Below are 16,818 nucleotides of genomic sequence, written 5' to 3' on the forward strand. Positions count from 1 at the left end.
TGAGTGAGTTTGATGGTGCTTGGCGGCAGTATTGAGCTTCAATGGGAGAATCACTTTTGGTTTCATAACTGTGTGAGAAGATACATTGAGTTGGTAACGGCTGTGGTTGTAAAAATTGTTTTTACCGGCTTTTTTTATGGGCAAATTGTAAACAAACTACAAAAGCTTACCCTCATTGAGTATGTACGCCTCTCAATAGACTCTAACATATTTCCGTAAATGTAAGTGTCAATGTGTGATCATGGAAATGTGAGCATCTGCATATCCATGACCGCACTCTTTGGAATTAATTAAATGGAATAAATGATTATTTTTAATTAATGAAAAAAAAAAAAACAAAATGATTGAAATGTTTGCTTTTAATTGCAGTAAATGTATATGAATTTATTTCGTTATTGTCAGGGTCATGCAAATATGCCCGAAAGAACATCTGTGTGGATTTTGCAAGACTCTTCCTACAAATAGAATTTCTTACTAAGCCTTTTCTATGTTTCAAAAAAGAGATTTGGACTTAACTTGCTAAATAGGATCATCACCAATTTGCTAAATTTGTATCATCTCCAATAAATTTTACATGGGCAAAAATACTCCGTTTTCAAATCCTTTGTATTGCTTCATAAGTTAAGCCTTGAAAATTCAACTGAATGAAATTTTTTCTCATCAATTACGCTGTAGTGTATAAAAAGTTAGTTCATTTGTATTGAACGCCAAAAAGGTCAAGTCTGAGACCCATCGTTTAGTATACACGGACGAAAAAGACTGTTTTTCATATGTTTGAGTGTAAAAATTATATGTTTGGAACTCAAATTTTTAAACAAAATATTTTTAAGTGCAAGCATATACTGTTCATAAACTGGCATAATATGTTTGGGACACATATGTGTTATAATTTTAGAACATATTATGTTTGGGACATAAAATGTTTGTAAATATAATATGCTTGGATGCAAACATATATTAATTTAGAAATAGACTATAAACATATATGTGCTTAGAAAGAGAGACATAAAGTGTATGCTGGAAGTAAAATAATGAAAGTAACCAATTGGCGCCTTAAAAATATATATACATAAAGAAAATTTCATTAAAGATTGGAAAATACTATGTGTGAATATAAACGAGTCTAAATTTACAAATTTGGAGTACACATATATATGTATGTTGTGATATAAGACTTCGCACAAAAATTGTATATGCTTAAGTAAAAATATTAAAATGAGTATTCGGAACCAAGAGAAAAGGCATTTGAAAAAACAAGAGCATGAGTTTTGTTTATGTTTATCATTTTTGCATTACGGGCACAATTTTTTTGGTTTCGTCAAAACAAATCGGAACGTAGGACGAGTAAGTCAAAATATTCAAACAAAGATAATTAAAGGGACCTTCATAAAAACTAACGAAGGGGCACTATACACTGAAAAAAAAGCATGCCCGGTTCCAAAAATTGTGTCTCTACTTTAACAATTTTGGTATTGATTCCGAGCCAATGAAGCCGAGAATTCAAGTAAGGATACTTTTAAGACACAATTCTCTTTTAAATGTGGGTTTTGTGTATTTGACACTATGAAGCAAATTTTAATTTTTCGCTTTTTCAGCTTTTTTCATATGCTCTAAAAAGTCCGTTAAAAATAAGACTTCCAGTAGAAATTATGCTATGTTTCAATTAAAAACGTCTTTAAAATAAAGTGTTAAAAAACATGTCCTATTTTTTAACGATTTTTTGCTTTGTAATCAAGATGCAAAAATGCAACAAATTTAAAGACAATTTCATTAATTTTAAAGAATTTTTCTGAATTATTGAAGTCAAGTTGACCTTAGTCCAAAAATATTTTTTTTCATGTTATGATACCCATTTTCAAGTCAAATCACTTAATTATAAAGATAACACGACTTCATTGAAAAGTTTATCGACTTTTGAACATGAAAAAAAAACTTTATATTAGAGAAATGCGTCTTCTAAGCTAAGCAAAATTTGTATTCTTCTTTAAAGGACATGAACTCTTTGGGCTCACGACAATATTTTTTTCAGTGTACTCTTTTTAGAGTTGTAACATTAAATGAAAACAGGGGGAAACAGTGAACAATTAAACAGTAAGATCTATAAAAATAAAGACTAGTTCCTCTTTATTAATGAGTAGTCCAAGAGGAGTTGACGGATTCTTTCGAAAATAAAAGCGGACATTGAGTTCGAGGTTTGTCACTAAAATTAATTCTCATTTTAGCGTCAAAACTCGAATCGGTAAAACCAGAATAACATTATAACTTTTTCGGTAAATTGTATTATAACATGGTGGGAAATGATCCAAAGCAACAATTGAATAAGTTTATTTCCTTTAAAATAAATTATTAAAGAAAAGTAGAAGGGTAAACATGGTAATTTTAACGCGATAATGCCAAATTTATACCGGCCTTACGAATTAAATTAAGTACAAAATTATTCGTTAATAAAAATTCATATTTATTTGGATTTCTAAATTAATGGTGCTACATGCTAGCAAACAATTGTTCACACCAAAATAAATTTATGTGCTGGTTGTAAAATTACTGTTTAGACCTTAGGATTCGATGGAAAAATATTTATATATATATATACTTGACTTCACGTTCTTCTTTGATAAGAGTTTTTGAATTTCTTCGAAAATTTCAAACTTGTATACAAAAACCTTTTTTGTTACAAAATTTTTATTTTTGCAGTAAAAAAATAATATATGATTTGAACTCAGTCCATTTCGTTTAAATCAAGCACTGTTCTTTTCTGACTTTAAGTCTTTTATAAGACACACTTTACAGATTCGTAGTAAAAATTTAATATAGTAGTATGTAATGTTGAACACCTTTTCTGGATATTCCGAACGTATCTGGAATATATATGTAAAAAAAATAAAAAATTGGCGCCAGTCGAAGCAGGGATCGAATCCTTGGCAAGGCTGACGTCAACAAATGTATGTATAACAATGTTATGTTGTTAAACAATGTTATGTTTGCATCGGCTCGTGGCCGCCGCTAGCTATGCTATATAAATATAACTTATAACGATAATTATCTCTTGATGACCATAACAGCTACGTAGCCCAGTGGATAGTGTGCTGGCTTACAAACTGTGTGGCCCGCTGTTCGAATCACCGTCCGGCAAAAGGTAGAATTTAAAAAAAAATATAAAATTGAATAATTTCTTCTACAATGTTTGTATTACAGAAAAAGATGCTAATAACTAAAAAAACTCGTGGAAGTTAGAAAAATGTGAGGTGAATATACAATTAGGCAGAAAAAAATTTTTAAGCACAATCTTCTTGGGGAGAAAATTTTTCTAAGCATATAATATTTTTGGGTTGAAAAGGTTTCCAAACATATTATATGTTCACATAATAACATATAGTTTTTTGGAAGACAACATTATTGAATTTGGATGGAAAAATACATAATGTTTGGAACTTGAACTACCCAAACATATTATATTGTTTAGACCAATATGCTTTCAAACTTATGATATATTGGAAGAAATCAAATATATAAATGGTTGGGCAATACCAAAAAATATATATGCTTGAAGCAAAATGTGTTTGGGAGTATATGTTACAGAAGCGATTTTTTTGAGGGTGTACGGTGTGTTTTTGTGTGCAAAGTACAGCTCGCAGTGTAAGTCCGAACGTCCTTAAATTTGACATGAGGTCTTACTTTGGCTCAAAGACAAACGCTATATAAATATATAACTGTCATATATATCTATCACTGATCTGGTCATAATTGACGTGTTTATCCACTGATCTTCTTCAAATTTCATACATCCGAATATTTTGTGAGTTTTGTAAAACTCGCAGAATATCAGCTAATTCGGTTCAGATTTAAATATTGCACCCATATATATATGTTTTGCCCGATATGCACTTATATGGCCTTATACCCACCACACTGTTAGAAAAATATGTTTTTCATATGTTTCGATATAAACAAAATGTGTTTCGGGCACAATTTTTAAACACAATATATTTAAGTGCAAACATGTAATGTTCTCAAACTAACACTAAATGTTTGGAACACATATGTTAATATGTTAGAATATATTATGTTTGGGGCATGCATGTTTCATAAAAATTATATGTGTGAATGTAAACATATATAAATTTACAAATATCGAGTAAACATATATATGTTGTGATATTTTATTCAGAGAGCGACAGAGAGAGAGAGAGGGAGAGAGAGAGTATAGAGAAAGAAATAGAGATAAAAACCGGGAGGGTTGACGAAAGATATCAAATTAACGCGAGAGAATCGAAGGAGAGCAATTTCTGTGAAACCGCTTATATGTTGTTTCGGAAACTGCTTTATGATAAGGCCAAAAATTTTATACGCTTAAGTCTAAATATTATTTAATTTAAGTCTAAATATTATTTAATTTGTGTATATTATAAAATTATTTATGTATGTTTATACTCGACCCCACGTTCTTCCTTTGTTAGAGTTTTTGAATTCCTTCCAAAATATCAAACTTTTATACCAAAACCAATTTTTTATTACAAAATTGTTATTTTTGCAATAAAAAAATAATATTTTATCCAAAAGATCAGTCCATTTCGTTTATATCAAGCACTTTTTCTGACTGTAAATCTTTAATAACCCACATTTCGAAGTTTCATTATAAAAATTTAATATAGTATAAATATAAATGTGTAAATTAAAAAAAAAAACAATTGGTGTTTGGTCGGAGCAGGGATTGAACCCACGACCCGTTGCATGTACGGCAGACATGCTAACCACTGCTCCACGTTGCCAACACATGTATGTTTCTGTTAAATAATGTTATGTTTGCATGGGCTCGTGGGCGCTGCAAACTATGCTATATAAATGTAACTTATAACGATAATTGTCTTCTGGTGACTATAACAGCTACGTAGCTCAGTGGTAGTGTGTTGGCTGTATGGTCCTCGGTTCGATTCTCCGTCCAGGCGAAAGGTAAAATTTAAAAAAAATTATAAAATTGAATAATTTCTTCAACATTATTTGTATTACAGAAAAAGGTGCCAAGAACTAAAAAATTTCGTGGAAGTGAAAATTATGTTAGGAAATGAGCACAATCTTCTTTGGGGAAAATTCTTCCAAGCATATAATATTTTTGGCTCAAAATGCTTCCAAAAGTAGAATATGTTCACATAAAACAAACATATTAATGTTTCGGCAGTATCCAATAAAATATGTGCTTCCTGCAAAATATGTTTGGAACATATGTTAGAGAGGCGATTTTTTTTGAGGGTGCACCATAGAATGGTGATGGGGGGTATATTAACTTTGTCATTCCGTGTGTAACACATCGAAATATCGATTTCCGACTATATAAAGTATATATATTCTTGATCAGGGAGAAATTCTAAGATGATATAAGCATGTCCGTCTGTCTGTCTGTTGTAATCACGCTACAGCCTTCAACAATGGCGCTATCGTCCTGAAATTTGGCACAGATTCGTTTTGTGATTGCAGGCAGGTCAAGTTCGAAGATGGGCTATATCGGTCCAAGTTTTGATATAGTCCCCATATAAACCGATTTCCCGATTTGGGGTCTTGGGCCTATAAAAACCGTAGTTTTTATCCAATTTACTTGAAATTGAAAATCTAAAGGTACTTGAGGGCCATAAAAACGTGTGCCAAAAATGGTGCCCATCGGTCCATGTTTGGTATAGCCCCCATATAAACCGATCTCCCGATTTTTCTTCTTAGGCATCTAGAAACAGTATTTTCTATAGGATTTGCCTGAAATTGAAAATCTAGAGGTATCTTAGGACCATAAAGATGTGAGTCGAAAATGGTCCGTATGGGTCCATGATTTGGTATGGGAACCACCGTGGTGCAATGGTTAGCATGCCCGCCTTTCATACACAAGGTCGTGGGTTCGATTCCTGCTACGACCGAACACCAAAAAGTTTTTCAGCGGTGGATTATCCCACCTCAGTAATGCTGGTGACATTTCTGAGGGTTTCAAATCTTCTCTAAGTGGTTTCACTGGAATGTGGAACGCCGTTCGGACTCGGCTATAAAAAGGAGGTCCCTTGTCATTGAGCTTAACATGGAATCGGGCAGCACTCAGTGATAAGAGAGAAGTTCACCACTATGGTATCACAATGGACTGAATAGTCTAAGTGAACCTGATACATCGGGCTGCCACATTACCTAACCTAACCTAACCTATGATTTGGTATGGCCCCTATACTGTCCGATCTCCCGATTTTGCTTCTTGGGCTTCTAGAAACTGTATTCACTATCCGATTTGCCTGAAATTGAACATCTAGAGGTATTTTGGGACCATAAAGAGGTGTGTCGAAACCAACAGATTATGTTTCACCTTAGGCATGCACTGGTAGAAAAAATTTTTAATTAAATTTTCTTTGTCTGTATATATTTTTAAGGCGCCAATTGGTTCATTTCTTTTACTTGCAGCATACACTCTAGATCTCTCTTTCTAATCACATATATGTTTATAGACAATTTCTAAATGAATATATTTGGATGCAACATATTACATAAGCTCACTATATTTACAAACAGTTTATATCCCAAACATAATATGTTCTAACACATTAACATGCACTTAAAAATAATCCCTGAAAAACAAAAGCGTCTCCAAAAATGTAGTGAAACTTTGGCTTGTCATAGGACGAATGTCCATCATTTTAACAGCCGTTGCACTGAATTTAATTTACTTCTTAAGGTGTGATCCGAATTCAGTGTTTTGTTATGAATTAAAATTTTTCGTGGTATTTTATCAAATAATATTTTTTTTATAATTTTTTATAATTTATAACGTTTGTCTGAAACATTTGATCTCGAATATTTTCAAAAATTCGCAATTTTTATAGAATGGATTTATCATTTTTTTTTACAAAATTTAAATAAATTGTACCATTTTATTAATTCGACCGCTAAAATTGTTTTTTATTTTTAATCATGTTAAAGTCATTTAAGAAGCGTCTAGCCAAAATTTCGGGTCTTCACGCACATTCGTTTAGGCCGTAGATAATGTTGCCTGTGGGCAACTTTGGACAATTGTGGCTACAAAATTGTTTGTTTTGTAATGATAGACGTATTACGTTTTATTGGATTTTTTTAAGTTTTTTGTTATTTTACAGTAAATATATACTTAGGTGCGCGCGTGAGTGGAATTTCACTCACACTCAAACACATTCACGAAGAAATATTTGTACTCATGCACGCCATGTGGACATGAATTCACGCTCACGTTAATTCACGAAATGAAAAGTTATACTCGCGCACGCTCACACATGAACAAGGTTTATGCCTCACGCTTTCGCACGATTCACGACAATTTTCGTACTTCACAACAAAACTTGTGATTCACGAATATTTTAGTGGCTCAATAAAATTCTCGTAATTCACGAAATTTCTCGTAACTCACCCTATTGAAATCTTAAGAGTGATTAAATAAGTAAAGGTGATTAAAATCGGTGAGCTTGAATTTAGTCGTGAACGTGCATTTGTTCGTGAATGTGACTTGTTGTGTCTCTGTTTTACCGTGAGTGTGAATTTTAACGTGAACATGAATTTTATCGTGAACGTGAATTTTATCTTTAGCGTGAGTTGGATCGTGAGCTTGAGTTGGATCGTGAGCTTGAGTTGGATCGTGAAAGTGAATTTTTATCGGGACCTTGATTTCGGAGAAATTTTAATCACGCGCCACACATTTTTATTTAGTCACGTTCACGCACATTCACGTGATTTCGTTTAAATCTCATTCACGGCTTCGCGTGAATCACGCGTGACTCACAAAAATGTTTATTTTTTTTTTGTTTTGAACCCATGTCAATTTTACTGGCGGTGTAAAAAAAAAACCAAAGTATTATAAAGCGCCAATGTTCGTGCTAATCCACTAGTATGTTTCCAAGAAGTGACTTCCTCCCTTTTTACGATTCCTTTCAAACTGCCCTGCAAATATATTTTCCACATCATCGCCGCATTTCTCGTCACTGGGACATCCCAATCGAAGTTTTATGTTATGTTCAAAAATATGTAATTTTATTACCACGATTACCCAAAGTTGCCCACAGGCAACTTTTCAATTTTAAAAATTTCTCATCGGTTGTGTTTTTGCAATTCTAAGATTTGACTTCCAGAAATATTTTATTCGACATGTACTACAACGGATTTAATAAGAACTTTCAACATTTTAGTTGAAATTTCTGAAAAAAGGTCACATGTATAAAAATCTCTTTTTAAATTCGCAAATATTTTTTCTTGAGGCACGTGCGTATTAATGAAAAAATGTTTGTTAATTGACAACCAAATTAGATGATTTTTCATTCAACTTGAAGAAAACACTTGAAGGTTTCGATACCGTTACATTTTTATGAACGAAAACAAAAACAACGCTGACAGCGAGTCTCAAAACACAGAAAGTTGCCCACAGGCAACTTTAGGGTCGAAAGGGTTGGACTAAAAGTACTTTTGGTTAAATGTGGTATTACAATGGACTGAATAGTCTAAGTGAGCATGAAATTTAATCGGGCTGCCACTTTAACCTAACCTAACCTATTTGAAACAAACAAAGGATTGCGTAGAAACTTCTACGAAAGACTGTCATCCACAATCGAATTACTTGGGTTGTGGTAATACTTAAAAATTCTTAACATCGTCTTCTAGATTGTAAGTTAGTCCATACGTGGTATATATTAGACAAAAAAGATATGTATAGGTAAGTCTACAAATAATTACGAATCGATATGAACTTTTGCACAGTACTTATTTAGAAAACCAAAATTTAAATATGGGGTTCGCTTATATCGAGGCTGATATGGACCAATATCTGCATGGTTGTTAGATACCATATACTAACACCACGTACTAAATTTCAATCAGATCGGTTGAATTTTGCTTCTCCAAAAGGCACCGGAGGTTAAATCTGGGGATCGGTTTATATGGCAGCGATATATAATTATAGACCGATATGGACCAATTCCTGCATGGTTATTACAGACAATATACTAACATCACGTACCAAATTTCAACCGAATCGGATGAATTTTGCTCATCCACGAGGCTCCGGAGGTCAAATCTGGGGATCGGTTTATATGGGGGCTATATATAATTATGAACCGATGTAGACCAATTTGGGCACAGTTGTTTGAGACCATATACTTACACCATGTACCAAATTTCAACCCAATCGGATGAATTTTGCTCTCCCAAAAGGCACCGGAGGTCAAATCTGGGGATCGGTTTATATGGGGCGATATATAATTATAGACCGATATGGACCAATTCCTTCATGGTTGTTAGGGACCATATACTAACACCATGTACCAAATTTCAGCGGGATCGGATGAAATTTGCTTCTCTTAGAGGCTCCGCAAGTCAAATCTGGGGATTGGTTTATATGGTGGCTATACGTAAAAGTGGACCGATATGGCCCATTTGTAATACCATCCGACCTAAATCAATAACAACTACTTATGCCAAGTTTCAAGTCGATAGCTTGTTTCGTTCGGAAGGTAGCGTGATTTCAACAGACGGACGGACGGACATGCTTAGATCGACTCAGAATTTCACCACGAGACAGAATATATATACTTTATGGGGTCTTAGAGCAATATTTCGTTGTGTTACAAACGGAATGACAAAGTTAATATACCCCCCCCATCCTATGGTGGAGGGCATAAAAAATTGAATTAAAAGGACTTCCTGTGTAGTTAAAATAAAGACATCTGCGGGAGGACATTTTTGGAAGTGCTGTTAAAGTTTTCCCTTTAGAAGAACATATGTAAGAACATATGAAAAAAATTCTCTTTGTCCGTGTATGTATCGTCCCATAAATGTCTTCAGATTTAAATGTTTCCCACATTCTCTACTAACATTGTGTTTCGTCCCAGGACTTTACAGGTTTGAATTTTGAGAAATTTTGTATACGGAAATGTAAACCTTTATATGAGTAATGTTCATGATTACAGAGCCGATTTTTTTTGAGCGTGTACAGTAATTGTATAATTTTGGTGCTTCCAATTTTATAATAATTATTTACTGGGAATATGTTTTCTTATTTCTTCACTGTTGGAAAAATATGTTTTTCATATGTTCCGATATAAACAAAATGTGTTTCGGGCACAATTTTTAAACACAATATATTTAAGTGCAAACATGTAATGTTCCTAAACTAGCATTGAATGTTTCGGACAAATATGTTAATATGTTAGAATATATTATGTTTAGGACAAGAATGTTTCATAAAAATAATATGTGTGAATGTAAACATATATAAATTTATATATATATATATATATATATATATATATATATATATATATATATATATATATATATATATATATATATATATATATATATATATATATATATATATATATATATATATATATATATATATATATATATATATATATATATATATATATATATATATATATATATATATATATATATATATATATATATATATATATATATATATATATATATATATATATATATATATATATATATATATATATATATATATATATATATATATATATATAAATTTATATATGTTTACATTCACACATATTATTTTTATGAAACATTCTTGTCCTAAACATAATATATTCTAACATATTAACATATGTGTCCGAAACATTCAATGCTAGTTTAGGAACATTACATGTTTGCACTTACATATATTGTGTTTAAAAATTGTGCCCGAAACACATTTTGTTTATATCGGAACATATGAAAAACATATTTTTCCAACAGTATATGCTGTGATATTTTATTCAAGGAGCGACAGAGAGAGTATAAAAAAAAACCCGGGAGGGTTGACGAAAGATATCAACATAAGACAGCGAAAGAATCAAAAGAGAGCAATTTCTGTGAAACTGCTTGTATGTTGTTTCGGAAAACTGTTTTACGTGTTCATTAGTTTTGGATATGCGCTTGCCATGTTAATAAGGCTTCGCCAAAAATTAGATATGCTTAAGTCTAAATATTAGTTAATTTGAACATTAAATTGCGTATTCGGAGTAAAGAGAATATACATTCGGAACCAAGAGACTGGACATTAAACAAAACAGCATGTGTTTTTGCCTTGAGAGCTGCAATTTAAGAATGTGTGAACATGTGTTTTGTTTACCATTTTAGCATTATGGGTACAATTTTTTTGTTGGTTCGTCAAAAGAAATTGGAACGTACGACGAGTAAGTCAAAATATTTAGCAAGAAAGGAAATTAAAAAAAAAGTGGAATATATATAAAAATTACAAAGGGATCTTCAGAAAAAAAGTTTAGTTCCTCGTTATTAATAAGTAGTCCAAGAATGAGTTGACGTACACTTTCAAAAATAAAAGCGGGCATTAAGTTCGAGTTTTGCCGCTAAATTATTTTTCATTTTAGTGGCAAAACTCGATCCAAAGCAACAATTGAAAAAGTTTATTTGCTTTAAAATAAATTATGAAAGAAAAGAAAACATGGCCACTTTAGTGCGATTATTTCAACTTAATTCCGGCCCTAAAGGTATAAATGAAATTAAGTACAAACTTATTCGTTAATAAATATTCATATTAATTTGTATTTCAAAATACGATAAATTTTAAATGCATTTGAAATGGTGTTAAATGCTAGTAAGAAATAGTTCACGCCTAAATAAATTTATGTGTATATTAAAATTATATATGTTTATACTCGACTTCACGTTCTTCTTTTGGTAGAGTTTTTGAATTTCTTTTATAACAAAAATATTTTTTTTGTTACAAAATTGTTATTTTTGCAATTAAAAAATAATATTTTATCCAAAAGTTCAGTCCATTTCATTTATATAAATAAAATAAAGCTTTAATAACACACATTTCGAAGTTTCATTGTAAAAAATTTATTTAATAATATATAAATATAAAGTAAGGAAAGTCTAAAGTCGGGCGGGACCGACTATATTATACCCTGCACCACTTTGTAGATCTCAAATGTGTTGGGGGCTATATATAAAGGTTTGTCCCAAATACATACATTTAAGTATCACTCGATCTGGACAGAATGTGATAGACTTCTGCAAAATCTATAGACTCAAAATTTAAGTCGGCTAATGCACTAGGCTGGAACACAATGTGAATAAAAAAATATGGGAAACATTTAAATCTGAAGCAATTTTAAGGAAACTTCGCAAAAGTTTATTTATGATTTATCGCGCGATATATATTTATTAGAAGTTCAGGAAAATTAGAGTCATTTTTAAAACTTTTCGACTAAGCAGTGGCGATTTTACAAGGAAAATGTTGGTATTTTGACCATTTTTGTCGAAATCACAAAAACATATATCTAAATATGAACCGATTTCAACCAAACTTGGCACGCATGCTAATTCTACTCCCTGTGCAAAATGTCAACTAAATCGGAGTCAAAAATTGGCCTCTGTGGTCATATCAATGTAAATCGGGCGAAAGCTATATATGGGAGCTATATCTAAATCTGAACCGATTTCAACTAAATTTGGCACGCATAGCTACAATGCTAATTCTACTCCCTGTGCAAAATTACAATTAAATCGGAGTAAAAGATTGGCCACTGTGGTCATATGAGTGTAAATCGGGCGAACGATATATTTGGGAGCTATGTCTAAATCTGAACCGATTTCAATAAAATTTGGCACAATTGACTACACTACTAATTGTACTCCTAGTGCAAGATTTCAACCAAAGTGGGCTAAAACTCTGGTTTCTGCGTCCATATAAGTGCATATCGGGCGAAAGATATATATGGGAGCTATATCTAAATCTGAACCGATTTCTTCCAAAATCAATAGGGTTCTATTCTGAGCCAAACTAAAACTGCGTCCTAGATTTTGATTACACAAATGTGTTCACGGACAGACGGACATGGCTATATCGACTCAGGAGCCCACCCTGAGCATTTTTGCCAAAGACACCATGTGTCTATCTCGTCTCCTTCTGGGTGTTGCAAACATATGCACTAACTTATAATATGGCGCAGGGTATAAAAAAAATGTTGGTGTTCGGTCGGAGCAGGGATTGAACCTAGGTTAGGTTAGGTGGCAGCCCGATGTATCGGGCTCACTTAGACTTTCAGTCCATTGTGATACCACATTGGTGAACTTCTCTCTTATCACTGAGTGCTGCCCGATTCCATGTTAAGCTCAATGACAAGGGACCTCCTTTTTATAGCCGAGTCCGAACGGCGTTCCACATTGCAGTGAAACCACTTAGAGAAGATTTGAAACCCTCAGAAATGTCACCAGCATTACTGAGGTGGGATAATCCACCGCCGAAAAACTTTTTGGTGTTCGGTCGAAGCAGGAATCGAACCCACGACCTTGTGTATGCAGGCGGGCATGCTAACCATTGCACCACGGTAGCTAGGACCCTTGAACCTAGGACCCTTGAACCTAGGACCCTTTGCATGCACGGGGGACATGCTAACCACTGCTCTACGTGGCCAACAAATATATGTTTCTGTTGAATAATGTTTTGTTTGCATCGGCTCGTGGGCACTGCAAGCTATGCTATATAAATGTAACTTATAACGATAATTGTCTATTGGTGACTATAACAGCTACGTAGCCCAGTTGTAGTGTGTTGGAGTACAAATTGCATGGTTCCCGGTTCGATTCTCCATCCAGGCGAAATGTAAAATTTAAAAAAATTATACAATTGAATAATTTCTTCAACATTATTTGTATTACAGAAAAAGGTGCCAAGAACAAAAAAAATCGTGGAAGTGAAAATTATGTGAGGAAATGAGCACAATCTTCTTTGGGAGAAAATTCTTCCAAGCATATAATATTTTTGGCTCAAAATTCTTCCAAACATATAATATGTGCACATAATAATGTTTCGGCAATATTCAAAAATATATGTGCTTCCTGCAAAATATGTTTGGAACATATGTTAGAGAAGCGATTTGTTTTGAGGGTGTTGAACAGAATTTTGCTTAGAATTCTAATTGCTAGGAAAAATGGGTCAATTGACATCCAAGAAGGGTAGACTGGGATTTAGGTTAGGTATAGTGGCAGCCCGATATTTCATACTCACTTAGACTATTCAGTCCATTGTGATATCATCTGAGTGCTGCCCGATTCTATGTTAAGTTCAATGAAGCTTTGAAACACTCAGAAATTTCAACAGCATTACTGAAGTGGGATAATCCACCGGTGAAAAACTTTTTGATCTTTGCTCGAAACTGGGTTTGAACCCACGACTCTGTGTATGCAAGGCTGGCATGCTAACCATTGCATTGCGGTGGTTCCTACTGGGACTTGGATTTAGATTTGTCTCCCATACATATCTGCATCCCGAAATCATTATTATTACCACACAAATGCGTAGTTTTACTTATTCAGTAGGGGTGGTTTTTCATGTTTATAGGATACTCTTCTCATCATGCCAAGTCGACTTAGCCTACTAAGTCAGTAGATCTCCATACACTGAAAAAATATTTACGAAATATTAAAGATTACACAACCTAAATTTTGGGATGCGCAATTTAGAAATTACTAAGAACAAATTTCTTTAAAATAATGAAATTTTAATTAAGATGAAATTTATAATCTTTGCTTCAAATTTTTTATTAAACTTGAGACACAAATTTTGGAAATTTGCGTACCTCGGTTAAAGTCGTATATCTTTGAACCAATTTTCCTTAGAGTAAAGGAACATATTTTTTATTTAAAGAATTAGTCCTTAAATTAACTGAAATATTGAATCTTTAAATTTAAGATTAAAACGCTTCAAATATAGGCTAAGACTTATCTTGAGGATTTAGCATCTTTGGTTTAAAGTTTTTTTATTTGGAATTAAACATTTTTCTTTGAAGTATCTGTTATAATTTGGATTGTTAAAGTGTCATTTGTTTGTACGTCAATAGCTTTATGAATATACCACGAAAAGGGAATGAAAATTCGATAAATGGAATCTCTAACAACTCAATTTTAATTTTATTGATCCTAGATTTAAAGCAACATAGGTCGCTAAAAAAATGTCTTTATTTTAAAGAATCCGCATCTTTGGCTCGGAATCAATACCAAAATCTTTGGATCCAAGTAACTTTTTTTTGAGTGTATACAAATATATGTTTGTTTTTTTGTTACGTACCCAAATATCAAAATGATCAGAGTAATAATAATATAAATCTTAGTAAGCATTTGACGCCTTGGGATAATTTTGTGGCACGTTTTTCTATTCGATTGCTGCTTGCTTGGCATGCCAGACAAATAAGTGAATTACCCGGTCATGTGGCGTAAACTTTAGCTTGATGTGTTTATTTTCTTTTTGTATCCACTTAACTGCTGATCTTGATTCAGCTGCATAACATTGAGTCCACGATATATTTGATATGATTTTATTGCATTCGATCTCAAAGACACTGAAGTGAGTGGAAGCACCAAGGCTTCCCCCCATTTGGGAGGCTTGGAAAAAATTACGCAGACATTGTGCTCATGCAAATATAGCAAATTCCAATTTCCAATTTTTTTGTTGGCATCACTTGCTGTCATGTAAAATAATTGCATAACCTATGCTACGAACAACATAGAGGAATCTCGTTTCTAATATCAACCATTTGGCGAGATGCAAGACGCTGGCTAGCAACTTGAATGTGTAGTATTTCGTTATTGGTGGATTATATTGTGCTTTTGTGTAAAATATCATGGAAATTTCAATGAAATTTTGGCATAACTCCTGCCTACGTACTGGTCATGTGCATATTTGGTTGCTCTCTAACTGCAAAACAGAAGAAACCTTAATTCGCTTCAAACCGAATCAAAATTTACAAATTTAATATAGCCATACATCAAGAAAAAATTCGACGGGAGCGTTTGAGGGAGAAAAAATTGAACATTTATGGGAATTCTTGTGCAACAGTCACAAGGTTGTCACGTACAAATTTGTGCCATCACCAATGTTGTATCGTCTTAATTTTTATTTCTTTGTCCACGGCTATCTCGAGTTTTTTTTTGTTTTTGTTTGTCAGGTCATGGATTATCGATGAATTGTGTTTCTTGCCATAAGATATTAGCTATAAAATCAATAGAAAAAAATTAAGTAGCTAATGGCAATTGCGCTACAATAATCAATGATAATATGACATTTTGTATGCCAGCAATGTAGTCGTCCATATGACAACATTTATGGTAAATTATGTGTGTTAGCTGCATTAAAACTTGAACAAAGTTTTTGATGGCTTTATTATGGCCTGTAGCTATTGTCGTTAATAACACTAAATGGTTCACTTATATGAATAGCATAATTAATTTAATCAACGATGTACATATAAAAATATTTTCAAATGATAAAAAATGGGAATCTTTGTTTAGACTAGCGTTACCAAATCGCCTCCGTAACATAAACAACCAAGCATATTCCGCTTCAAGTATATATATTTTCAGAATATGTTCAATATAATTGTGTTGGAATTCAAATTTTGTTTGAGGGTGAGAGCAAGCATTGTATATGGGCACTTCTAGTCTTAACCACTGAACCTTCTCTATTATTTACTTTTGTGGAACCAACCAGATTGCTCCAAAAACATTAACAAACTGCTTAAGTTAACGTTTTCCAGGTCAGCCAGTAATCTAAAGCTATATGCTCCTAAAATTCGCTTACGCCTTACACAAAAAGCAGGACACTCACACAAGAGGTGTTTAATTGATTTCTTTTCCTCCACATCATGACAGCTTATACAATAGTCATTATACTTCGCACCTATAGTTTTTGCAAATTCGCCTATCAGGCAGCGACCCGTTATAGCAGATATCAGGAGTGCTATCTGACGCCTTGAGAACACTAGCATATCTAGTGTGCGGTTTAAGTTTAAATGGGGCCAT

Source organism: Haematobia irritans, chromosome 2 (assembly GCF_050003625.1).
Source record: "Haematobia irritans isolate KBUSLIRL chromosome 2, ASM5000362v1, whole genome shotgun sequence".
Taxonomy (NCBI): domain Eukaryota; kingdom Metazoa; phylum Arthropoda; class Insecta; order Diptera; family Muscidae; genus Haematobia; species Haematobia irritans.